Source organism: Mytilus californianus, unplaced genomic scaffold (assembly GCF_021869535.1).
Source record: "Mytilus californianus isolate M0D057914Y unplaced genomic scaffold, xbMytCali1.0.p SCAF_10, whole genome shotgun sequence".
NCBI lineage: Eukaryota > Metazoa > Mollusca > Bivalvia > Mytilida > Mytilidae > Mytilus > Mytilus californianus.
In genome coordinates, this window is record NW_026262582.1 from 58,732,475 (window position 1) to 58,750,302 (window position 17,828).

The window sequence follows — 17,828 nt, forward strand, 5'->3', positions numbered from 1 at the left end:
CAGGATATTCCGACCTGTTTCGGACTGCAGCTCATTATTTTTTTAATTTAATGGAACCAGTAGTTTCAAAGTAAAAATCGAACGTTTCGAAATGACTTTCGGGAAACGGAAACTAAAACGGCATGATTCTATAAAATATCTTTGCTTACTGAGCACTTTGATAATGAGGTATTTTTATTTTTATATTATCATAAACCGATCTATACGTCTGTACACAAGAGTATTTCGATTGTAATTTAAGTGCAAGTTTATATGAGGTTTCGTTTTTGACAGTTCGTGTTCAAGTGGAAATATCTTACACGAAAGTTTAATTACAAACTGGACAAAATTGTCCGAAAGAGACATCAACCCGGAATTATGTTTAACAACCCATCAAAACTATATCAAGCAAGATTTTTGTCTATCAAATTAACACACTCAACAAATATTTACGAAACTAAAACAAACATTATGCTTGAAGTAAGATAGAAATGTCAACAATTTCTTTACAAATCTCCGGAACGTGTTATTTACTGAGATGACTTTAAACGTTTACCAGATTGCCCCTAGGACTGCTGCATCATGGGAGTAAAAAGGATGACACGGTATTTATTTAACGTCAAGAACGGATTAAGTTTTCAATAGCAAACAAGTTTTGTTTAGTTCATTATGTACTCTTAATCCGGACTCCTACCTAGTCGCACCAGATGAATTATCGCCCTTGGCTTAGTAATTAGAAACATAACACCAGTGTCGACGATGTCAATTCAAATGCGAAAATAAACGGAAGATAATACAGAGATATATTAGTGTTGTCTACAAAGAAAACTAAGAAGCAGATCAAAAAGTAAATACAGACGTGATCCCGTCGTTTCGTTACTATTTATAGGAAAAGAACGTTGGTGGGGTTTCTCAGTCTTTTCCTATCAAGATGTAGTGTTTTGTGGACTTTTGTTTGTATTTTCGTTGCTTTTCGACATGCTTTTGTCGGTTATTCTTTGACTTATGATTTTTGATTGTTCATTTGATGTTTTCTGGTTCTTTTTTTCTAACATTCTAACCTTCCATAATTTTTACATGTCACTAAATTATGTCTTGATTTTTTGTCAGCGCTAGAATCGTTTATCAGTGTGATTGAAAGATGCTATCCCTTCGATTCAAATTTATCGAGAAACCTTTCTACAGTTTTCAACATGAAGAACTTCATTTAAAGACTGATTTTTATTTAATGTGGACTAATTCCTTGTTAAACTGCTGTCTCCTACATATCCACCTTGTATCTAGTCTTTTCTAATTTTAAGTACAAGCTTCCCATTAGTCGATTTCATTAGAAAATATTATACGTTGTCAAGCTGTGTTAGACAACAAAAGGTAGCCAGCCAGCCCTCTGACCCATGATTTTACCAGGCAGTGTTAAAAGTAAGGATTCTTTTAATTCAGTATACCATGCTGACACGCTATTCGTTCCAACCGTGAATAAAACTACAAGACATCTGATGGTTAATCTTGATTATGATTTACAAAAACACCTGTCGATCACCCTTCATTAGCAACTTTTCTGGTCATTTAAGTATTTTGTTGTGAGAGCTTTTCTATTCTTGTCAAAGAATTAGTGATTCGTTTCGTTTCTATAGCTCCGTAATAATGAAAAGACCTGCAGGTAATCCCAAATCGATTACGATTGGAGAGCATCGATTTTCCGTACAAAACTGACACGTGCTTTTGTATACCTATTTTCAAGTGCCAATTAAAGTGTCTCACAAAGTGCTGAACAAATGCATGTTGTGAAGGGTTTATTGATATAAAATTATTTATTTAAAGCTGCAGTAATTTAAATCAGCACTTCAGTTGCTTGTGATGTTCATCTATAAATCATTAAAGACACCATACAAACTTTGTAAATAGAACCTTTTATCCCCTTTTGCACAATAAAAATCAAATAATTAGACACTCTGTACATAGAAGTTCAAAACAGTCTACAGCAATTTATTAATGAGCCTGTGAGATTGGAAGTTTTAGCTACAGTTTTACTGCAGAATAGGAGGAACTATCACATGACTTATGCACATGATAGTTAATGGTGATAAGGGAGATAACTCTTGTACAAACCCCTCCCAATTCGAATGCTTAAGTTATCGAGTTTTTTCTTCATACCATTTGTCTATAATCTCAAAGACAAATGGTATGAACAAAATCTTTAATAACTGACGTCATCGTATTGCATGGTCACGTTTAAAAATTGCCATAGGTCACCAGGTCACTTTTAAGCAAACTACTCAGTTCTAAACTGATCTTATTCTCGGTTGCAAACATTTTTAAGGTAACAGGTCTTCTTAAATGAGCCGTCAGGTCACACAGTCGTCCGCCAAACCCCTAAAGGTCGCAGTTCGGATTTGACCATTTTGGACCAACCTTATTGTTAACTCGCTTTCAAGGTAAATTTGGGCGAGTTTAAATTGTCCATTTTTTTCATTAACATCAAGTTCAACATTAATAAATGGGGAATGTGTCCATGGGACACAGATGATGTCCCCGCTTGCATATAATGTTATAAATGGACATAACTCAAGATCTGTAAAAGTGACACCACCAAAATTCAAACTTGATCTGTGTTTTGTGGTAATTAGCATTGTGTATAAGTTTTATATTATTTGGTTGAGGCAAACTAAAGTTTGAGAACGGAAACCAATTATTGGACGTACGTACAGACGGACAAGGGTAAAACTTAATGCCCCCTCCGCTACGACGGGGGCATAAAAAAGATTTCTCCGGCAGAGCATGCTAAAACAACTACAGATAAAGGACAATAAAGCTCGATAGAGGATCTGTCCAACAATTACCCACAACAGAGAATCATTCAACCTGAGAATATCAACGGGTGGTGAAAAGTACAATCGAACAACTTTCACCAGTGCTTTTGAACGCGGTGTAAAGATGCAAGCTTTAAATTGACTCACCTAAATTTTCTTCTATGGCATTCAGTCAGAATATCTGAAATAATAATAAAAAAACATATACAATAACAGTAATTTATTAAACACCATTAAACGCAAAATTATATTGACAAAGAGAGGAATAACGTTTCAATAAATTGTAAGACTGAAGTAAAGTAAGAAGTAATACAAATTCAGAATCTATTTTCAATATTTAAAAAAATTCTATTTCAAAAATATGCATATTAAATCAATACACTTACTATAACACATACAACCGCAGCTTTACCAAACATATATAGAGACGAAATACTAATAAGAAGAAAATTTTCTTGTCACAAATAAGACACCTGATTATTAAGTGGTGATCGGATTAGCAGGCTGGCTGACTATAACGCGCCATTATCTTGTTAAACGATGGTCGCTGGGACAGACGCCAATTAAGCTATATTTTTTCTTAAGATGAAAACTTGTCAATAAACTGTCTGTTAAAGAGAAGATCATGGTTTGTCATAGCATCAATACAGATTAATAAACATTTGAATCGATGTATAAATGACAAATAAGTATATATTTGGAATATAAAATCTACACAAGGAATAGGCATGTAATATTGTAAGAAGTTTCATGTACTAATCTCTTCTGAAGTATATGGGAAAGTTTGAAAACAAACAAGTCTTAGCCGTCTTTTGGAATACAATTGTCATTGGTGTAAGTGTGTGGTTGTTTGTTTCAATATCGCCTAGTTAAAAAAAAATCGACGACTTATGATTTTTTTTATATCTGCCACACCCATCCCCCCTCAAAACCCCGTGATATTGTTCTGTTTCCTGTCGATATAATCTAAATTGTGTATGCATACCATTAAACATTGTATGGACATTTGTGGTAAAGCAAGATTAATACATATGTAAACTGGTTTTTTTCCCTAAAAAATATAATTATTTTTTTTCAGTGCCAAGAGGCCTTAAATCGTAGAAACTCAGTCGAGACTAACTATGCTATTAAACATCAAGATGAAAAATCCTGTCAAAAGCCAACAACAAAATCATTAAGTCTTCAAATAATAGCATTCTGTGAAATTTTCTGACAGCTTTGTGACCGACAATAGCGCTTCAAAATCTCTCCACTTCAGCAAATTAACAGACAAATTTGGTCTGACATTTTATCCTGTCAGTTTGCGAGACAATGGACAGGAAAGCAGCCGACATGATAATGATGTGGACTACTCTTTAAAAATGGACGTGAAAAATGAAACTTAATTATCACAACCATTATTTTACAAATGATGATTACTGTCTATATTAGATGATGGCCAATTAAGAGTAATATATAATTTTATGCGATTATAACCGGAAATCTGAGAAGTGTCACGTTGGACAAATAGACCGGAAGTAGTAATCATTAAAATCCATTAGTAGAACTAATGTATTGTTTCGCATTCGGAAAGATATACATAATCGTCGAATGAGTATGAATACTTAACAATTAACACAAAAGTATTGTCTGTATATATCGACAGGAGTCTCTTAGTCACGTTGTTCTGTTTTAAAGTCAAGGACACGTAAGGAAAACGAGCAAAATCAAACAAATTTCGGCATTTACGTAGATAGAACATTTTACTTGAAATCATTAAGCTATCACATTATGTTAAGATCGTTTATGTGCAACAATTGGCACTGCTACAGGAGGGGTATTCTTAAACCTCATACTTACATGTGTCTTTGGGGTGGTGTAGGTAATTGCCCTGCTCATGTTTTTGTAATGCTTTATACTTTTACGACATAAGGTATAAATAGGCAAAGGAGAATATTTGTGTGCAAGTGAAAACTGATTTAACCCAAACTCATTGTGTGCCTGTACTAAGCCAGGTTATATTGACCTTGTTACAAAGGTCTGTACGATTATCTTTCACAGGAGTCAGGCTTCGGTGGTTAGTGTGGTCTATTGCATTCTTCATTATTTTGGGGTCATTCCTGTTATCCATTTTGTTAGAGTTAGAAAAAAAAACTGATTTCGGTTCAGAAGTCAAAGGTCACTTTGATATTTTATGTAATATATAAACGAATAAAAATAGAGGGTGAATATACCAAATAAGGGGATATTCAAAACTATTAATTCGAAGAAACGGACAACGCCATGGTAACAAACAGAAAACGACGAAATGACAAACAAGTCTACAAAACACTTTTGAATAAAATGCTCCGCTGGGCGCAGCTTGATACGACCGCAGAGGTCGAACCCTGAACAGTTGGGGCAAGTATGGACACAGCATTCAAGCTTGGTACAGCACTGAATTTGGATTGTGATTAAATATTTGACACAGCACAGGTTTCTGACACAGAATGAATTTGGTCTAAGAACTTAAAAATTTTTAATTTACCTATTCAAACCATATCATTATTATTTGCTTTTATATATAAATCAGAAATAACCAATTAAAATGGAAAATTTTAAAGAAAAAAAAATCCCCCCCAAAAATTTTTTTGAACCCCCTTATGATTCATCACCCCCAAACTCAATCACAGCCTTCCCTTTGTGGTATGGTACCTGCAGTACAATTTCAGAGAGATCCATACACATGAACACAAGTTATTGTCTGGAAACTAGAAAAATGCTTGTTTTTTGGCCCCTTTTTGGCCCCAAATTCCTAAACGTTTAGGGCAATCACCCCCAAACTCAAACCCAGCTTTCCCTTTGTGATATGGAACCTTGTAGTACAATTTCATAAAGATCCATACACTAACACACAAGTTATTGTCATGAAACTTGAAAAATGCTTGTTTTTTGCCCCTTTTTTGGCCCCTAATTCCTAAAATTTTGAGCAATTACCCCCAAAATCAATCCCAGCCTTCCCTTTGTGGTATGGTACCTTGCAGTACAATTTCAGAGAGATCCATACACTTGAACACAAGTTATTGTCTGGAAACAAGAAAAATGCTTATTTTTGGCCCCTTTTTGGCCCCTTATTCATAAACGTTTTGGGCAATTACCCCCAAACTCAATTCCAGCTTTCCCGTTGTGATATGGAACCTTGTAGTACAATGTAAGAAAGATCCATACACTTACACACGAGTTATTGTCATGAAACTAGAAAAATGCTTGTGTTTTGCCCCTTTTTTGGCCCCTTATTCCTAATATTTTGAGACAATTACCCCCAAAATCAATCCCAGCATTCCTTTGTGGTATGGTACCTTGCAGAACAATTTCAGAGAGATCCATACACTTGAACACAAGTTATTGTCTGGAAACTAGAAAAATGCTTATTTTTGGCCCCTTTTTGGCCCCTTATTTCTAAACGTTTTCGGCAATTACCCCCAAACTCAATTCCAGATTTCCCTTTGTGATATGGAACCTTGTAGTACAATGTAAGAAAGATCCATACACTTACACACAAGTTATTGTCATGAAACTAGAAAAATGCTTGTTTTTTGCCCCTTTTTTGCCCCTAATTCCTAATATTTTGAGGCAATTACCCCCAAAATCAATCCCAGCATTCCCTGTGTGAAATGGAACCTTGTGGTACAATGTCAGAGAGATCCATATACTAACACACAAGTTATGTCTGGAAGTTACAAAAATGCTTATTTTTGGCCCCTTTTTGGCCCCTAATTCCTTAACTGTTGGTACCATAACCCCCAAAATCAATCCCAACCTTCCTTTTGTGGTATTGAACCTTATGGTAAAATTTCATAGAGATCCATTCTCTCAAACTAAAGTTAGAGTGCGAAAACCAATGTGTCTCCGGACGACGACGACGACGACGACGACGCCAACGTCATACCAATATACGACCGCAAAAAAAATGTTTGCAGTCGTATAAAAACTAAGAGAAACTAACAACACGAACCCAACCAAAACAGGGGGTGATCTCAGGTGCTCCGGAAGGGTAAGGAGATAAAATCAGACACGGAGAGTACGCCGATATATAGACAGCAGCAAAATGAAAAAAAAAAACACACACAAAATAAACGACAATAAGAAATAAATGGGGAATGTGTCCATGGAACACAGATGATGCCCCCGCTTGCATATCATATAAAGTTATAAAGGGACATAACTGAAGAACGGTTAAAGTGACGCTACCCAAATTTGTTATTGATCTGAGTTTTGTAGTAATAAGTATTGTGTATAAGATTCATAAGATTTGGTTGATGCAAACTTAAGTTTGAGAACGGAAACAAAAAAAATCAGCAATTTTTCCTTTTGTAAAGGGGCACAACTCTAGAACGGTTAAAGTGACACCACCAAAATTCAAACTTGATCTGTATTTTTTGGTAATAAGCATTGTGTATAAGTTTCATAACATTTGGTTGAGGCAAACTAAAGTTAGAGAACGGAAACGAAAAATTCTACAATTTTTCAATTTGTAAAGGGGCATAACTGTACAACGGTTTAAGGGACGCCACCAAATTCAAACTTGATCTGTGTTTTGTGGTAATAATCATTGTGTACATGTATAAGTTTCATAACACTTGGTTGAGGCAAACTAAAGTTAGAGAACGGAAACCAACTTTGGGACGTACGGACGGACAAGGGTAAAACTTAATGCCCCCTCCGCTACGGCGGGGGCATTAAAAAAATCTCGAGGTCTGGTAAAGGCATGCTATCTATACATGAAGTGTCTGGATTAATTGATTGATTGATTGATTGCTGGTATTGCAAAACTCTTGGCTATTTCGTGGAGGCCATTTTTTATTTGTGTAGGAAGCCTTAAAAGTTTAAAGAAATGCCGATTCTGGTATATTAGATTTTTATTGAAAATAGTATCTAGCTTGTTCCCTCCGATGATAATTCTGGAAGCTTTTCTGTCTTAAAACAATTGAACAAAGTTCTGTCTCCCTTTTCATCATGTTAAATAAAGCATACATTTTTCATCAAATATTGTCAATATGCATGGTTATACAAATATTATTTGTTAAATTTCAAAAGGCTTTAGAACAGAGCGATTTACTTTGAAATATTTAAGCAACGATATATTTTTTTCATAGAGGTCAACATTTTCTGCAGCAAACAGATATTATTTTTATGGCGTTCAACATATGAAAAAAACCTACAGACAACAGATGAAAGAAAGTCTTAATCCTCAGGAGTTGTCGTGCAAAATTATACTCTTTAATAAATATATGAAAATCAATCAGTCTTTTTAATTATTTTTAACGACATCAGGTGTCTAAATACAAGAAATCTATTAACTTCTAGGAACGATATCCACGGGAATGCTTAATATACGGAGTCAATTTAGAGACGCCTCCAGAAATCCGGTATTTTATTACAAAAGGCTATTTCTGAAAAATAATCAAAGATTAAGAGTTTACAACCTAGAAGAAATAATGACTTGTTTTTGGTATTAATTTGTAAGAAATTGCTTGTCTGGAAATAAAAGTTCAATTTAACTCATGTTTTTAATGTCTATGAAGGAAACCGTACACAGCGTTTGAAAATCCCATTGAAATGATATATTGAAATTATTTTACGAAGATCCAAACAGAAATTTAACAGGCGACATTTTAGAATACAGGAAGAAACTGTTATTTCTTTTTGGCTTCCATGTGATTTTAAGGAACTTATAATATTCTCTTAATTTGCTCATACTAAGCACTAGCTCCTGGGGCAAAGTATACAGCTAAAATCAAATAGAAAATGTGTCAAGTACATGTATCAACTGCGCTCAATCAATCAATCAATCAATCAATCAATCAATCAATCAATCAATCAATCAATCAACCAATCAATCAATCAATCAACCGTTGCCATCACATCAGTTGCTTCACCACACTTGTTTTAGTACGTTCTTATGTTATGTACAGTAGTTACACCACTGTCCCTGTTTAGGGGAGGGTTGGGCGTCCGCAAACATGTTTAAACCCACCACATTGTGTATGCGCCCATCTCAAGTTTCAGTGGTAGTCGTTTGTTGCTTTATATCACATTTGTTTTTCGTACATTTTTTGTACATAAATCAGGTCGTTAGTTTTCTCGTTTGGATTGTTTGTCATTTTGTCGTGTCGGGATGGGTTTTAAGGCCGTACGGTGACCTATAGTTGCTAACTTCTACGGCATTTGGTTTCTGGTGGAAAGTTGTACTCATTGGCAAGCACCCCATATCTTCTTATCATTATAAGTGTATGAAATTTGTATCTTTTAAAATCAACAATCAAGAGGAAAAGGGGTTCCTGAATTGTTTGAAAGAATTGAATTTACGTTGATAAAATAAAGTATAAACAATTATATGTTGAAGTAAGTGACGCTGATACGGACTAGAATTGAATATTTGAACCCCTGTTCAAGTCAGTGTTGTGACGAAAGTCATTGATCAAAAGTGCACTCTCATTGCAGATGGCAAACAAGAAATAATTCAAAATCCTATAATTATAAAAATGATAATACCCAATATTAAGCTAAAACATAAAATGTCTGTAAATTTTCAATAACGGATACGACTAATTCTCCGAACACTGATCGAAGACAGCAATAGCTAACATTTCATTTAAGGAGAATATTAAAGAATCAATTTACTATCCACTATATAATTATCCTTCCAATCAGAATGCGATTATGTTTTTTAAATTATAGATAAGAAAACATAATAATTGAGAAATTACGAAAAAACATTTCCGGAAAATTGGGTATAAGTATTACTCGGAGAAAGGCTGCACGTTTAACTGATCAAAACATAATTCAAGGGGCGGTATGGATCTACAAATTAAGAGTTTTATTTCTTGACATATCAAATCACGAGTAGAAAATAATTCGTCTTTTGTCTTGTAGTTATTTCGAAACCACTATTATTAACTGAGGGTGTCATTGTCTTTTGTCTTGCAGTTAATCTAAAACCGCTTTATCGACTTTGAGAGACTCTTCCTTTTAAGATTTCTTTTTATATTGATAGAGCACTGGAAACGGTTCTTATGAAAACGCGAGGTCGAAAAATGGACCAAATGTGCTGTTCGCGGTAAGTTTGTCTGAAAAAAATAGATTGCACAAGGTCATTCTTTTCTCAGACTTCCTTTACACTAAATCCGTTGATACTTAGGTCTGGAAGATCTATATCTATATCTATAAGTTGTTATTGGCTTTGAACTAGCTTTCAATACTGCGAGTATTCTTAGATCGGTATTTTCTATCTTTTGTCTTTATGTTACTAAAAGTTGTTTAGGCGCTTCGTGTCGATCTGATAAGTCAAGACATTTCCAACCGATTTTTAACAGTTTGTATTACGTTGTTCTGTTACACCATTGTCAATAAAGAGCGCATGACACGCCCGTCGCTTTTTCAACGAATAAAGTTCCATAACTCCTCAATGTCATATCAGAAATTTATAAAAAAAAAGACAGTCATCAAAAGTTCATGAAAACTGCTGAAAGCATATTATAGTTATTGTCCGAAAACCAGAAAACCCCCTCTTTTTATGAATTAAATTCTATAACTCGGAAACGTAAAATCTAAAATTCATAAAAATCAAAAGGGAGCTTACGTCAATAGACATGAACAATTCACGAAAGTTTCATGAAAATTGGTTGAAGCGTTTTTGAGTTAGGGAGCTACCATTTGATTTTTATGGGGGGAGGGGGTGGGGCTAGGATGAAAATTTTGTCCTGCATTTTTTTTTAAGTTGTAATCTCTGTCCTGCCTTTTTATTTTTTTCTCTATTCGGTCCTGCCTTTTTTTTTAATAGTTTATCCTGACTTTTTTTAAAATAAATTGTCATCCTGCCTTTTTTTTTTTGCCAAGTTGCTCATCCTGGCTTTTTTTACTCAAAACTCCTGTCCTGTCTTTTTTTTTTATTAGATTTCATCCTAGCCCCCCCCCCCCCCCCCCCATACAAATCAAATGGTAGCTCCCTTATTGTCCGACATGTTAACGACGGACAACGGTTTACCATATTACGTATAAAAATAAGTCAGTTTCAAAGTCGATCCTTTTTAAGCATTTACGTGAGGCAGATTTAACATTAATCTGTGTTATTTAAATGCTTATGAAATAGTTATGAAAGGGGCAGACACAAACGTACAAGTTAATTATTCCGATTGATTGATTGATTGATTGATGTTCAACGCAACTTTCAGCATTATTGTGCTATTTCGTGGCGCTCAGTTTTTATTAGGGGAGGAAGCCGGAGTTCCCGGAGATTACCACCGATCTTCGGTAGGTAAACTAACAATCCTACAGTCAATTAAGATTGGAGTCGAGTGCACCTGCCACGTGCGGGATTCGAACTCAGAGTTGACAGGCTAGTGAATAACAGATGTGCGCCAATGAGACAACAATGCAGACACAAATAACCAAATGATATCTAGTGGTCAGCAATCATAAGAAGAATAAATATGATGTATTCGTCAATGAGACAGCAACTGAACGACAAATATAACAAAGACATCGAGAGGGCAACATATAACAGTGTCTAACAACAGACAGCCTGTACATGTATAATAAAGCTCTAAATCGTGCCGAGTCTATCTTATTTATATGAAAATTATAGGGGAATTTAATTGACACAATCAAACTGATCTGCCATTAACACCCAATTCTCTAAAATTCTTGTCGGGTTGCTGTCACATAGATATATACCCCAAATCTCTTTATCAATTTGAAGTTTAAAAAATGTTCTATATGTGCGAATCTACACATTTAAATAAAAAAGTTTTTAAAAAAAGTAATAATACAGTTCTGAATGACGGTTTTTACCGGTATTTACAATACATGTTCTTTTTCCCCTATGACCCGACTAGAGCTTGTAAGAGTACATGTACAATTCAGCCTTTCAAGGTATAACTGTGAAGAACGATAATATCTTTCAATCTTGTATAGTGCAAAAATGCACATATAGAAAATAACTTTACAAAAGACCTGTTGAAATTCAGTTAAATCTATTTTTCTAACAAATCCTGATTTTTATCAATCCATTCTAGCGCCAGACAACCGCGATTAATGTTGATTTTAACCTATCAATCAATATTTTGCCAATACACAAAGTAATAAAGGTATACATTGTATTAATGTCGGATACTGGTGACATTTATTAAAATTTGTACAAATCGTCTAAAGTTAGCGTCAAAACGTTTTGAGTATAACGGAAAGAGTATAAAAGAACTCTCAAAAAGTCACCATGATGATATGATAGAATATAATATAGAAAAAAGAAAATAAGTAACAATCTAAAAACACGGGACAGTCACACAAAAGATATTGCTATACAATGTCCGGTAATAATTTCTTGTACTCTGAACAGGTAACCAATTCCTTAAAATTAAGTAATTGAAAAATACAGTAATATACGTTATTTACAAATGTATAATGAAAAAAAACCAAGCATGGTGAATTTGTATAACCGGAGTCACACTATTATCATGACGGTATATTACATTATATACTGCGTTTAAAAATACCATTGAAAGTGTTTTATCTATCCCAAAGATCAATACAATTAAATTATACTTTTGTGTACTTGTTTTTACGGGCAAAACAGATTTTGTGTTTGTGGAATTCGCCGTTTCAAAATCTAATGCTATTTTTCCGAACAACAATGTCGTCTTTTTGGCAGCTCCTTGAAGTATATAGTATTTGTTATGTTCTCGTTTACTTCGTCTACGTATAATATCAGATTCCATTAACGATTCCCAGTTCACCTCAAGTCAAGTACTTTTATATATATATGTATATATATAAATATCATTATCACCTCTGGTTTCTTTAACCATATCTTACGTCTGAAAGTCTTTTGGGGAACTTTTGGAAATTAGTAAAAAATAAATGGAGAATGTATCCATGGGACACAGATGATGCCCCCGCTTGCATATAACGTTATAAAGGGACATAACTCAAGAACGGTATAAGTGAAGCTACCTAAATTTGTACTTAATCTGAGTTTTGTGATAATAAGCATTGTGTATAAGTTTCATAACATTTGGTTGTGGCAAACTTAAGTTAGACAACGGAAACGAAAAATTCAGCATTTGTTTTCCGTTTGAAAAGGGGCATAACTCTAGAACGGTAACAATGACGCCACCAAAATTCAAACTTGATATGTGTTTTGTAGTAATAAGCATTGTGTAAAAGATTCGTAACATTTGGTTGAAGCAAACTTAAGTTAGAGAACGGAAACGAAAAATTCATCAATTTTTCCGCTTGTAAAGGGCCATAACCCTAGAAATGTGACAGTGACGCCACCCAAATTCAAACTTGATCTGTGTTTTGTGGTAATAAGTATAGTGTATAAGTTTCATAACATTTGGTTAATGCAAACTAAAGTTAGAGAACGGAAACGAAAAATTTAGCAATTTTCCATTTATAAAGGGGCATAACTCTAGAAATGTGACAGTGACGCCACACAAATTCAAACTTGATCTGTGTTTTGTGGAAATAAGCATTGTGTATAAGTTTCATAACATTTGGTTGAGGCAAACTTAAGTTTGAGAACGGAAACCAATTTCGGGAAGTACGGACGGACGTACAGACGGACAAAGGTCAAACTTAATGTCCTTTCCGCTACGGCGGGGGCATAAAAACACAAAACAATGTATTGACAGTGATGCCGAATTTGAGCAGTAATGGGGATCAACACAACAGTACGAAATTCCATTTGCGTTACTTGTCTTTATTATATCCTTAATAATTCCCGTGATCCTTTTCATGAATTATTATCTCTAAACGAAAAAGTCAAAGAATACAACTAATATAACCAAATAACGTTATTGAATTTATTTTAAAAACGACATTATCCATAAGCGACAATCAGTTAAAAAGAGAAATTTCTACTCTGCGGATTTTTGTGCCAGTTGATGCTATGCTTTTCTTGGGTTTGACCTCTAAATATTTCACTTTCAAAGATATCGATCTGTAAAACAGTTTAAATAATAGTGCATATCTAAATGGAGATTTGATTACGGAGTTCGAGGTGACATGCCAAAATTCCTGTTTTGCATGTAAAGATGTAATGTATAAAGGAACATTGAATAAGACTGGTACATGTATTATAAAATAGCTGGTACCACCCAAGAACTTGGACGATTGCAGACTAAATGAGTATTTATCCGAGACATCTTACTTTCAAGGCAACCAATTAACCTCCGGAATATAGGACCGTCTCTGTCCAATATTAAGTATCGAAGGACTACAATGCAATTTACTTGAGCTAGCAATACCAAGGCTCAACTTCTTAGTTCATTTACAAAAGACAGACAGAGCTTTGTTGTTCCGTCGTTCTCTCTTTTATTTTCAGACCCAATCGAATACATGTATACATTAATAGTTTTCCTGCCCGTTCGTTGTCCGAATTTGTGCTTTATTTCACAAACCTTAAACGATACAAAAAAGACATTAAGAGGTCAGAATACGGTCTTCAAATATAGACAAGTATATACACAGTATGTCAAACTATAACCCCCCCCCCCCCCCCCCCCGAGTATAGAAAAGTTAAAAAAAAAGGATTGTATAAATTGAACGGAAACTTATCTCAAACAGCTGCAATCGAGACTAATTGTTCTCCGGGATAACAACACAATCATGAAGATAAAACCTAACAAACAACTAAGGGTAACAACTTAAGGTGTTCCTGAATTTAGGCGAGTATTTTATAGCAAAAAATTAAACATGCGGAGCAACAGTTGAAAATTAGTATTCAATTCGCAACCCCTCCCCGAATATCAAATGGTTGGCCCATAACCTGTTTTGGATAAAAAAAAAATCATGTCAAATTCCACTCTCTTACTTCTGCACGTTTGGAATAAAATCTTCCATGTATAAGCAGTTAGGATTTACTTTAATTTTGTATATTTCTTAAAACAAAAGACCACCCAAACCTTTTAAAAAGTCCTTAAAAACATTAATCATTGTATACAAGAAATAAGATTAACAGATAGTAGTATGATTACCTTCAAGTTGTTTGGTTTAAGCTTCAAATTGTTTGGTTTAAAGTGCACCAGGTTCAACTGTAATATTGACAGCTTTCAAAACATGACAACATTCTATAAGTACAAGTCAAGTACTATTTTGTCATTTAGTATACATTTAACAATGCGATATTTGTTTATATAGCTTGTCATGATTTGCGAGATTTGAACCCGTCGAGATCCTATATCTAAAGCTAGCGGAAGCCTCTTTTCCAGGCAGGAAATTAAGCAGTTGAAATCCCACAATAAGCGACCTTCTCAACCCAGACAGTTAGAAAAGTAAACAAATGCATGTCAAAACGCACAGCGTGCAGTAATCTCCTAAAATTAAGACAAAGTACAACATGGTTTATTTTAAAGTCTGTATTTATATTTACAGAAAAGACAAGATAAACTGAGTACAAGTACTGAAATAATACAGCTACAAGACTTAACGCCTTTGTCCTTATGATATGAAATTATTTCAATTTTGCAGGGACAAAAAAAAAAGAAAACGAAAAGAAAACGAAAAGCAGCAATAACTTTTTTCTCTGGTAAAATCATTTTTTATGATTTTTTTAAGACAAAGAATTAACAATGTCACACCATTTTGAATACATTCTTACCCCTAATCAGTTTCATTTGTGCAAAACAGACCAAATGGCAAAATACATTGTATTGCATGGAAATCGAATTAACGGACTAAAATCTGCGTTACATGATAGCAAAAGCATTTGTTTAAAGACAATCGAGAAAACATATCCCATTGTAGAGCCATCAAATGGCCGACTCCACCAAAAATTATTTATGTAAACATTTCAACCTGTTCCAATATGAGTCCTCTGCAAGACTGGCGAGTCAAACAAAAATTCTACCACTGACAAAAATAGATTGAGTTTAACTTCCCAATATTGGGATAAAGATAAAGATATCTTTATATTTGTTTTCATCCCAATAGGAACAATTTAGGATAAAAGGCTCTGCAGAGGATGTTTACTATTTCTTATGTACTCTTTGGTAAGGTTGGCCTGTTTTTTATTTTTTATTTGCGTCAAATAAAATTGTCAAAACTAACGCAAAAATAAACTAAACATGCCAGTCAGTTTGACACACTTATTTATTACCACAATAATTTGTGTTCAATATTATTCTATTTAGGAAACTACAAATCAGTATACTATTTGTAAGTTCTTTTTCTTTCATTTTTTAGTCCCCTACCGACGAAGTCGAAGGGGACTTTAGGTTTGCACTCCGTCCGCCTGTCTGTCCGTCCGTCCATCCGTCAGAACGGTAAATCAGATTTCCACACTTTTTTTCTTCGTTCTTGAAGTGTTGATTTGATATTTGGTGTATTGTTTTATCATGACAAGTTACAGATCAAGTTAGAAATTTGTTCCGGTCTGATGATTTTGTGCAGAGTTATGGTCCTTGAACTTGAAAATTCACTCAAATAATCAATTTTCCGCACTTTTTTTTGTCATGCTTGAAGATATTGATTTGATAATTGGTATATAGTTTTGTCATGACAAGTTACAGATCCAGTTCGAATTTTGTTCCGGTCTGATGATTTTGTGCAGAGTTATGGTCCTTGGACATAGAAAATTCACTCAAATAATCGATTTTCCACATTTTTTTCGACATTCTTGAAGATACTGACTTGATATTTGTATATGACTTACACCATGACAAGTTATAGATCAAGTTAGCATTTTGTTATTCACAGAATTATCATGTTTTTGTTATTGATAGTAAGTATAAGTTAGTTATAATTAGCTTTTAATCAAAACAGGCTGAATTATCAAAATGATTATATAATTAGAATATATATACTTGTAATAAGGGGAGACAACACTGTAAACTTCCTGTATTTTCTGTATTTTAAATGAAAATTTACCCTGAAGCTAGACTTTTTTTTGTGGGGGGGGGGGGGGGGGGGGGGGTGTTTTTTTGTTGACTCTCCATTATTTGTCAAGTTTCCGAGAAAGTAGAAATCTTTGCTGATCAAATATCAAACTATGGGTTATGTTACCTTAACATTAGTTTTCATCTACGTCAGGAAATCAAAATAGAACAGTGTGGTCGAATATTGTAAATGGAAATGTAATAAAATAATTTCAACTCAGATTTATCTTGATAGCAGAAATAGGCCTCCATACATTTCATTTGCGCAATGCATAAAAACTGTCACGTGATACGACTTTTTCAGCCTCCACGTTCGAACAACAATCATCTCAGAACTCTCCTTTAATTTGAAATGCTATGAATAAAAATAATTTGAAATGCTACGAATAAAAAAAAAAACAACATGTGTGTGGTTTTCTTGATAATTTAAACCTGGAGATTTAATCTGAAAAGGACATGTACAAAACCACTCAATTTAACGATACAACAATGTTAACTGGTCCCAAATATCATCGATTTTACAAAAAAAAATCGTTTTCACTGGTACAAAATCTGATTACTGCCAGACGTAGCGGCTATTTTGTATTGTATTATTCGCGTGTCAAAACAGATTTTTTTGTTTTTCAAAAATTAAATCTCTGACATAATCCATTTCATATTGAAGAAAAATGACATCGTTTCAAGGGGTTAAAAGGTTCGAGATATCATAATTTCGCATGCGTATACGTAATTATCTATAGATAATTCCAATTATGGTTTAATACTTTTGTAAAAAAAACTCATTAAACTTTTAACTTTCTAAATTGTCATCCATGAATGAAAACAAAGAATGGACAGTTATTTGACACTTTAAATTCATTTTAAAAATAAAATCGAATTTTACGGAAATAGAATTCAACACAGCCGTGGAATATTCATCATCGATGCCAGAATAATTTACTACAATGGAAAAAACTAATTTGTGTTTTATTGGCAAAATGCTAAATTTAAGATATGATCAATAAAAATACAGTTTTAACAGTTTGTCAGTTGTTTTACTTTGTTTGAAATGTTTTCCCTACATCTATAATATATTAAATAAATGGAGAATGTGTCCATGGGACACAGATGATGCCCCCGCTGTGTTTTGTGGTAATAATCATTG

The 17,828-nt window shown here is 33.9% G+C and overlaps 1 protein-coding gene across 1 annotated transcript in view; it reads right to left on the reverse strand.

The window, feature by feature from the left end:
* Positions 1 to 17,828, reverse strand: part of LOC127718886 (frizzled-5-like) — a 56,920-nt gene that overhangs the window by 23,357 nt on the left and 15,735 nt on the right. The window contains exon 3 of the mRNA XM_052224950.1: positions 2,937 to 2,970. The gene's annotated coding sequence lies outside the window, so the exon portion shown is untranslated. The remainder of the gene's footprint in view (positions 1 to 2,936; positions 2,971 to 17,828) is intronic.